The sequence below is a fragment of the Vigna radiata genome, unplaced genomic scaffold (genome assembly GCF_000741045.1).
Source record: "Vigna radiata var. radiata cultivar VC1973A unplaced genomic scaffold, Vradiata_ver6 scaffold_137, whole genome shotgun sequence".
NCBI classification, from domain to species: Eukaryota; Viridiplantae; Streptophyta; class Magnoliopsida; order Fabales; family Fabaceae; genus Vigna; species Vigna radiata.
In genome coordinates, this window is record NW_014543260.1 from 349,095 (window position 1) to 359,328 (window position 10,234).

A 10,234-nucleotide genomic window follows, 5' to 3' on the forward strand; every position below is an offset into this window, starting at 1 on the left:
TTTACAACAAGGAATTTATAGAAGACCTCGACGTCAAAAATTAAATCTCCTCTCTAACCTAAAACTAAAATATAGCTGCACAACACAATCAGACTTGGATCAAGAATCCCCTCTTCTGCAATCTACAACACCACTTTGAACAATCCTTAAAGTGAACTACACCCTGTATCACAATAGGTCCAATTCCAGCAATCTTCACAATATGCTCTCAGAAAATTCCAGTAGTCTTCACAGTATGCCAAGCCTACACGATCAATCATAGAAGCACCTTCTTATGCAGATATTGTTCAGCCAATGAATGCGCAATTGAATCTCCTCTTTGAATCTCTTTCAAGAAAGATCACCACCGTCTTCTTGGAGTAATGAGAAATCTAAAACAGAAATGAAAATGTGAGCTCATCAAAAGTCTTCGAACAAACTAGTGTTCAGTCTATTTATAAATTTCTATTAAACAGTCAGATTCTCAGTCGAATGTGCTACTAATTCAGTCGATTGTATTATATAGTTATAACAGTTTAGTCAACTTTGTAGCCTATGGTCAACATATAACAGAACTCATTATTTCCATTCAATTCATATAGTTTCACCATCACAATGGTGAACTAAACTCTTTGTTGTTGGGGAACGATGTAATCCTTTTTGAAACTTTTTTATATCGAAGTTCCTATTTTACTCATATACTTTAGTTATCTATAGTTTGAGGTTTATTCTCTGTACTTCATGCTTGCATTGTTTAACTCATTCAATGTCATGATATTTGATTTTGTCGATATGGAAACATATGGGGAAATCCAGACATGAGGGGAATTCTCTTGATTATGAAATATTACCTAGACATAGGAATAGGACGGTCAATTGCTTTAAGCGTCTGTACACTGAAATTCATGACTAATTACTAGGGACACTATACATAGTAAACTAGTAATTGGGAATAGGGTCTCTTAGCTGAGACATCGGGTTTAGGGTAATTTAGAAATTTGCGTGAAAATTGGTAACAAAGTTGAATTTGATAAGAATAGTAGATATAAGAAAGTGGATTAGGATGAAATCGTAAACCCCAATAAGACCATTCATCTATATCTTTATCTGTCAATTGATCAAGCTTTTGCATTTGCATGTTTATTTTAGTTTTTGCATTATGATCAAGCTTTTGCATTTGCATGTCTATTTTAGTTTTTGCATTATAAACCCTAAATTTAATCTTTATCAAGTCTTAAGAAATCAATTCACATAAACGATTAGGCCTAAGAATCCCTTGGGAAACGATATTCGGACTTACCGTCTCTTTATTACGTGATACAATCTGGTACATTTGCCAGGGTGTTAAGAGTTTGTAAGAGATATCTGAAAATTTTTTAGGGTGCCCTGTCATGTGTCTCAAGCAACTGATAGCGGTTAAAAAACAGTTATTTTGGTTGAGATTGTTGACAACACAAACTTATCAATCTGGTTTTTGATGATGACAACACAATGCTTAATAATAGTACACATGTTGTTTTACATGTTCTTGTTCTGAACTTGTTGTTATATCTGTTGAACATGTTTAGATGTATTGTGTTGTATGTTCCTATGTTTATTGTGTGATATATCTGTGGAACATGCTTGTATGGAAATGTGCAATATAAACTAGATCACAAGCCCTTAGAGTGCAAGAGCACATTCAATACAATTGACCAAGTCATCAATGCTCAANTAACTTTTAAAAATATAGCCGTTAGAGTGCAAGAGCACATTCAATACAATTGACCAAGTCATCAATGCTCAACTAACTTTTAAAAATATAGCCGTTAGAGTGCAAGAGCATAACAAAATTCGAAATCAGACAACAGATATAGTAGAATAAGTAAACCACATAGTCGACATCAACCATGTAAAACATTGTGAAATTCTTTTCTTCTCAAAAATACACATAGCACAAATCCTCAAAATCTACACAAAGACTTTAGCATAGTCGAATCCATTTACAATGTAATCGATTGTACTAGAACTTTGTCACACAGTTTAAAGTTCATAAAAGTGCTTGTGTTTTTCAGCTTTAAAACATGTGTAGTAAAACATTTTAAATGATGCAAAACACATAGCACATAAAGCATATAAACACATTCCAGTTATATATCAACCAATCAGCATAGGAACATGTAACACATTACACAAACATGTTCAACAGATATAACAGTTAATTTGCATAAGAACATGTAATAACAACAAACAACATATACATGTTATTAAGCAGTGTGTTGTCATCATCAAACACTAGATTGATATAGAAATTGTTTTGTCAACAATCTCAACAATCTCCCCCTTTATGATGATGCAGAACCATGATTAATAACCAACCATGTTTGCACAGTCTAATTTAAAACAGCAAAATATTAAGCAGAATATGAGATATTTCCCCCTTTCATAAGGCTTTCATATAATTTCTCCAATCTCTCCCTCTTTGTGCATAAGCAAAAAAAACGTATGCTCTAGATATTTATGCTGAAATATCAAACAGAGATGCATCAAAATAGAGATATGCAATAGTCAGTATGCAGTGATGCTCTCATTAGCACATTTAAATCACATGAAAATGATAACTCCCGCTGAAGCGTAGGCATGTGAAATATAAAATGTGTAGAATGTCATACTCCCCTGTCATTATTCATGGATATTAAAATAAGATCAGATGCACAATGTAGTATAAAACAAAGTACAAAAGTAGTATAGTACAAATATGTATCAAAGATAGGATAGTAAACAGTTTAGTCATGCAATGATACAATCAACAATCTCACAATATTATCTCAAATATGATATATAAAGATCAATTTATATCAGAGATAATAGCAGATATTCAGAAAAAGCAATCAATGAAATAATAACCAAATTCCAGTATTGGAATTTATGACCCTGTTATAGAATAGTCGATTGCTGTAATTCCTCAGTCGAATATGTTGTTTCTCAAAGATGTTGAATTCCACTTGTAATTCTAAAAGCAATGTTCTTCCTGCAAAACTTTCAAAAAACCTTTCTAGATCAAGCATTTTAGTTAAGCAAGAAATATAATCAAAAGTAACAGAAGTCAAAATATAAAGATGTAAAATTGTTCAAGAATATCTCCTTCATCGACTGTCCTCATGGATGTACTTTCTTTTTGGTTCTTTTCCTTCAGGAGTTGCATAATGAAGTTTATCTTTGACTCTAGTTGATCAAGCTTATTACCAAACAGTTGAAATAGATCAACAAAGTAAGTTTCATAACGATTGTTAGACACCAAGTCAAGTTTAGGGGTTCTAGGTGAAGAAATTCCTTCAAACAAGTTTGTCTGGTAATTATCTTCATCATAGTGCCAACCTTTTTCAGTTCAGACAAGTCCAAGTGACCCAAGAGTGTTGAAGTTTATGGCATTTGTATTTTTGCTTGAGTACATCCTTTCATCAGAGACATTTACTCCATGCAGTACCAGTATGTTACTAACAAGGATACCATATGGAAGAAGTCGAGCATAAAACTTAGCCTTGATCATATTTAGAACTTCAATCCAATTGGTGGGAATTTTGTTATTAATGGCATGTAGAAGATATATATCTTCAACAGTCATTTCGTCCAACAACAGTCTCTCTGGCAGAATTACTTGAGCTAAAATGTATGCCAGTAACATATCCTCAATCTTAAGATCCCTATGGAGAAATTTTTTTTCTCTTGTTTCACTAACAGGAACTCTAAGCCAGCCTCTAAAAATATCCTTTTTGTTTAACCAGTGATTTATCTGAGAATCAGGTTTATGCGAGAGGATACCATTTGGTCTGAGACCAGTTGTCTGTCTCCAAATATAAATGTTGATGATGATATCAACACCTTTGACTCTTGAAGTAATGTTACCATAAACAATTCTTTGATGATGATAGAAGACTCTGACAAGATTAGGAAACCATTCTCCTTTCATTTGCACTAATGTAGTCAAATTTTGTTCCTCAATCCATTCAGGAAACATAAAACTTTCTTTTTCAAAAAGCCTCAGATCCAGATATCTTGGTGGAGGGACTTTCTTTGCATATCCGATATGGATTTTCACTTAAGAGTCTTTACCACAGATTAAGTCTTTAGTATCGGTTTCTTTGAACAAGGCAATGAATTTTCCTTTTTCACTTTCAGAGAGATGAGTTTTGGAACCCATTTTTCAACTTGTTCCATACATCCAGAGTCTAGTCAAGGGTCATTGGAAATACACAAATACAGTGTGTGCTAGTGTTAGAGAGAGTGCAACAATGACATCATAAACAAAAATGGCGCGAAAGATCAAAAGAAACTCATAAGAAAAATTTGACAAACTACTTTGAGTGTAGATGACCGAAGATAGGAACATAGTCAAATGTATTAATAACATAGTCGACTAAGACACATTAAAAAACAGAGTTTCAAATTAAACAATCAATCAATTTAGACAATCAATTCAAACATGATGTTCAATCAATCACATAATGTTGAGATTGTTGACAACACAATTTCTATATAATCTAGTTTTTGATGATGACAACACATTGCTTAATAACAAGTACATGTTGTTGATGCATTACATGTTCTTATGCTGATTAAACTGTAATATCTATTGAACATATGTATGTGTATGTACTATGTTACATGTTCTTGTCTTGATTGATTGATATATTTCTGGAACATGTGTATATGCTTTAATGTGATGTGTGTTATGCATCATTTCATATGTTTTACTGCACATATTTTAAAGCAAGAAATCACAAGCACTTTTACGAACTTATTCTTGTGCTACAAAGTTCTAGTACAGTCAACTACATTACTAATGAATTCGACTATGCTAAAACCTTTGTACAGATTTTGAGAATCGGTGCTATGTGCTATTTTGAGAAGAAAAGAATTTCAAAGTGTTTGACATTGTGATAGTCGACTTTTTGTTTTACATATTCGAATGTATCTGTTGTTTGATTTGGAATTATGTTATGCTCTTGCACTCTAATGGCTATATTTTTAAAAGTTAGTTGAGCATTGATAACTTGGTCAACTGTAGTGAATGTGTTGTGTAATTTGTTGACCATAGGCTACTAAGTTGATTAAACTATTATAACTGTATAATACACTCCATTGAATTAGTAGCACATTCGATTGAGAATCTCACTGATTAAGAGAAATCTATAAATAGACTGAAAACTAGTTTGTTCAGAGACTTTTGATGATCAGACAATTTCATTTCTGTTTCAGATTTCTCTTTACTCCAAGAATTCTCCAAGAAGACGGTGGTGATCCTTCTTGAAAGAAATTCAAAGAGGAGATTCAATTGCGCATTCATTGGCTAATCAACATTTGCACAAGAAGATGCTTCTGTAATTGATCGTGTAGGCTTGGCATCCTGTGAAGACTATTGGAATTTTCTGAGAGGCTTGACATCCTGTGAAGACTGCTGGAATTGGACCTATTGTGATACAGGGGGATAGTTCACTTTGAGAATTGTTCAAAGTGGTGTTGCAGATTGCAGACGAGGGGATTCTTGTTGCAAGTTTGATTTGTGTTGTGCAGCTATATTTTGGTTTTAGGTTAGAGAGGATATTCTTATTTTTGACGTGGAGGTCATCTATAAATTCCTTGTTGTAAAAACCGCAACCATTATAGTGCATTTGCTTCCTGGGATGGAAGGACACTGATGTAGGCATTGTTGGCCAAACCAGTATAAAAATTTGTGTTTGCATGTCTTTATCCCTTACCTTTTACATTTCAGTCGTCTTTATTCTTTACGCAATCAACTACGTAATTTCCGCTGCATATATATTCTAATTGCTTGCAATTCAAGAAATTTCAAAAAGCTTTATACTTTGATTTCAAGATTGCGAAAAGAAAGTGTTTTTGAAACAACACCAATTCACGCGCCTCTTGGTGAAACAAAGAAGCCAACTTGTTTTCCAACAATTGGTATCAGAGCTTGTTTTTATAAGATATTTGAAAAACTAGTCGACTCTATTTTTTCTTGATTCGACTATACACCTAGGGATGGCTTCCTGTTTTCAAACTTTTGGTGAAGGTGCTTCAACAAACAAACCACCTCTGTTTGCTAGCAAAAACTATCCATTTTGGAAAGTCAGAATTAAAATTTTTCTTGAATCGCATGATAGAGGAACCTTGGATGCTACTTTAAATGGACCATTTGTGCCTACAAAAAATGTTGATGAGAAAATTGTTTTAAAACCTTTTGCTGAGTGGACTGCTAATGAGAATAGAAAAGCTCAGTATGATATTAGAGCTAGGAATATTATTGCCTCTGCACTAACTGTTGATGAATTTTTTAGGATGCAATTCTGCAAAGGAAATGTTGGATGTCCTTGAGGTTACTCATGAAGGCACAAATGAAGTAAAGAGAGCAAGAAAGAATTCACTAATTCAAGAGTATGAATTGTTCAGAATGAAAGCTGGTGAAAGCATCTATGATGTGCAAAAACGATTCACTTACATTGTTAATCATCTAGTGGCTCTCGGAAAAGTCTTTGATAATGAAGAGATCAATATCAAGATTTTGAAAAGTTTGAACAGAAATTAACAATTAAAAGTCAAAGCAATCTCTGAATCCAAAGATCTCACAACGATGAACACGACTACCTTGTTTGGCAAGTTACGTGAACATGAATTGGAACTCGGTAGATTGAAGGATGAGGAAGAGATTGAAGAGAAGAAGTACATTGTTCTGAAAGCTACAAGCAAGAACAACTCAGAAACAAACATGGACGAAAAAGAATTGTTGACCTTGATGGTAAGAAAATTTAGTTGACTTATTCAAAATTATAGTCAACTATTTAATCATGCAGGTCAAGGTAAAAAGAATAGTTTCAGCAAGAATATTGTCCAGTGCTATGAATGTGGAAAGGAAGGTCACATAAAGCCTGGGTGTCCCGAATTACAGTCGAAGCAGAAAGGAAAGAAAAGATTCTCTCAAGGCAGAAATCTAAAAAGAAAAGGAGGATACATTGCTTGGTTGAATACAGGTTCTGAAAGCTCAAGTGATGAAGATGCTGATCAAGATGAGGAATCCAACATCTTTCACATGGCTAGAACATCAAGAAATAACAGCAACAGTGATGAAGAATTTGACAAGCTACCAATAGAGGAAAGGTATCAATAATTAATGGAAACATTCAGAGAATTGCATGCTGAAGCAATGCGACTACCATACAAGGTTAATCGACTAAACTCTGAAGGAAGAGATTTTGAATATATAATTAATAACCCTGTTGCTGATAATGAAAGATTGGAAAAAGAGTTAAATGAAGCTTTGTTATCTGCTAAAAATGTCAAGATTGAAACTGTTACAGTAGATAAAATCTGTAAAATTGTCCTACTTATGTTGAAAAGATAGATTACTTAACTAACACACTAGCTAAGTTTACTCAAGGAAGAGACAATTTAAATGTTGTACTAAATTCATCTGGCAGAGCTATTTTCAAGCAAGGAATAGGCTACAAAGCTCAATCTAGCATAACCAATACTAAGAGATTTACTGATTTAAGTAAACCTGCTAAAAATGCATGTTTCTATTGTAATTGTGTTGGTCATACTGTTAGAAACTGTTATTATAGAAATGTTGTTGTTCCTAAAAAATTATTTGTTTGGAAACCAAAGGAATGGGTAACAAGGACTGACAATTATTGACCCAAAGTTAAACGAGTACCAGCAACCAAATCTTAATCTGTTTCTGCAGGATATAAAAAGTTGATGCAGTGTGATCTCAGGGATGCATCAATCTGGATTAAATAAAAAATCTTGAGTATCTACAATTGATAAATTTGTATCAATTTACTGCATTATTGCTTAAACTGCATTGGTTGTTGCTCAGTGATAACATGAATACATTATTTATCTGATTGATTGAATGTTTGTGTGTTGAACTGTGTTTTTCATATGTCTTAGTCGACTGTTTAAATAATATATTCGACTATGTGATGAAATTTTTTTTAACATCTGGTTTTTAAAACATTAGAATCCGTTAATTTTGAATATGAGATGTTCGTATATATATGTTGGCTAGTCACTTAAATCCATTACAGGATCTGCTACTTTACAAGCAATTTCTCTTATATCCCTTAGATCAAGAAGGAGTGACTTTCAATTGTGATCTCTTCATGGCCTCCTCTAACCAGAGTTCAAACATGAGAAAAGGCAAGGAAGTTGTTGTATCAAGAAACCCTGATCCTTCTGGATGGATTAGTGGTGATGATTCAAGAAATAAATTTCTGATAAATCCGTCAAAAACCATGGCTCGTCCTTACTACATTAAGTTCAAAAAATTCAGAAAAGAAGGATTTAATTTTGCAGAATTACTGGAGTTTCAACATTGAACAAGTTTCGTCCACATGAAGGGTGTTTGGTATCTTGAGTTTGTGGAAGTGTTCTATCATAATCTTAAAATTGAAGATGGAATTATGAAGTCCAGAGTAAAGGGAGTAAATTATTTAAATTGATGATTTTACTTGGATGTTGTTCACCGGACTTGAAGCAAAAGGAACACTTTCTCTTCTGTCTAACTTGGAGCTAAATATACAATTGAGGAAAAGGGATCTATACTCAAACTTGAGAAGATTTCCTGAAGAGGAATTTCAACAAGGAAAGTTTTTCACAAAGATTTAAATAAGGAAGAAAGAATCATTGCTCATATTCTCTCGAGGATCATACTTCCTGGGAGAACTGTTCATAATCATCTGACCACTAAAGACATAAATCTGGTGCATGCTATCATCAATAAAATCCCTACTAACTAGATAGAAGTTTTCAAAAATCTCATGAAACTGGCTTCTTTCAAGAACTCAACTTGTCTACTGATGAAGGTTGAAAAACAGTGATTTTCACATGTCAATTTGGATCAAATTACACCCTTTACTACTCGGAATGAGCTTAGAATCAAGCAAAACTCAATAAATGAGTCTGGAGAGAGTCAAAAGTTGTTTTTAGCGATTTTATGCTTATTTTGCATTGTTTTGTAGTTAATTTGAGAAAAGTAAGAATGGAGTTGAAGATACAGGTTGTTGACTCAAGAAAAGAGTAGAAAAATGAAGTTTTGAAGAGTCGACGTACCGCCCAATGGCACACTTAAACCACTGGGCGGTCCAGGACGAGAAGTAAGCATGGAAATGGGCACTGAGGGAAACCGCCGGGCGGTAGCGATTGCCGTCGGGCGGTGGCGGCAAATTGTGGCAAACAGCCGGGCGGCACACTTAAACCGCCCGGTGGTGGCTCGCTGGACTTGGGCCTGATTTTGATGCACTCCTCACCTATATATATCCCTACTACGAATTCAGAGTCATTCTTTTGACAGGGGAAGACGACCAGACCTAACTTTGCTCTCTGAAGAGGATCTCTTGGATGCCTAGGCTCCTTTTCATCTTTTCTAGGGTTTGCTCTTCCATTCTCCTTCCATTTTTCATCTAGTTTCACCATGTCTATGGTGAACTAAACCCTATTGTTGTTGGGGAATTCAATGTAATCATTTGATACTCTCTCTTACTGAAACTATTGATTATTTATATGGTCTCCATATGTTTTGATTGATTATTGTTGGGTTATCATCTGTGCTTAAGGCTTTTACCATTTAACTCATTCAGTATATTGTTGTTTGTCGTTATTAACATGGGGACGTGCAGTAATGACATCAACTGGTGAGTAATCTCTTGATTTTGCAATACCACCTAGGGATAGGGGTAGGACGATCAATTGCGCTAACTTCTGTTTATAATGCGATATTAATTACTAGGGGAGGCTAGGGATACCAAGCCGGTAATTGATATTAGGCCCTTTTCACCGAGGGATCGGGTTAAGGGGAGGCTAAGAAAGTCGCATAACAATTTAATCAATCTAATAATCAAGGGTAGTATGTAAGAGAGAGTGGAATAGATGAAATTGTTAGTACCCAACAACATCCATCCATCCATCCATTGTTTTCACTTGTCAATTGAATCAACATTTATTTTCAATGTTAATATTTTTAACCTCAAAATCCAATATATTAAATTTTATTTCTCAAGTCTTACTATTTTAATTCACGCGAAAGAGAAAGTCATACGAGTCTCTTGGGAAAAACGATACTTGGTCTTACCATTTATATTAATTGTACGATTTGGTACACTTGCCAATCCGTCAACATCTACGATATGTTATACTTATTAGCAGAATTCTCTTGGTGCAAGGTGTTAAAGTACGTGATGAGAAATCTTGTTGTTGTGATCACTTAAACGAAATAAAC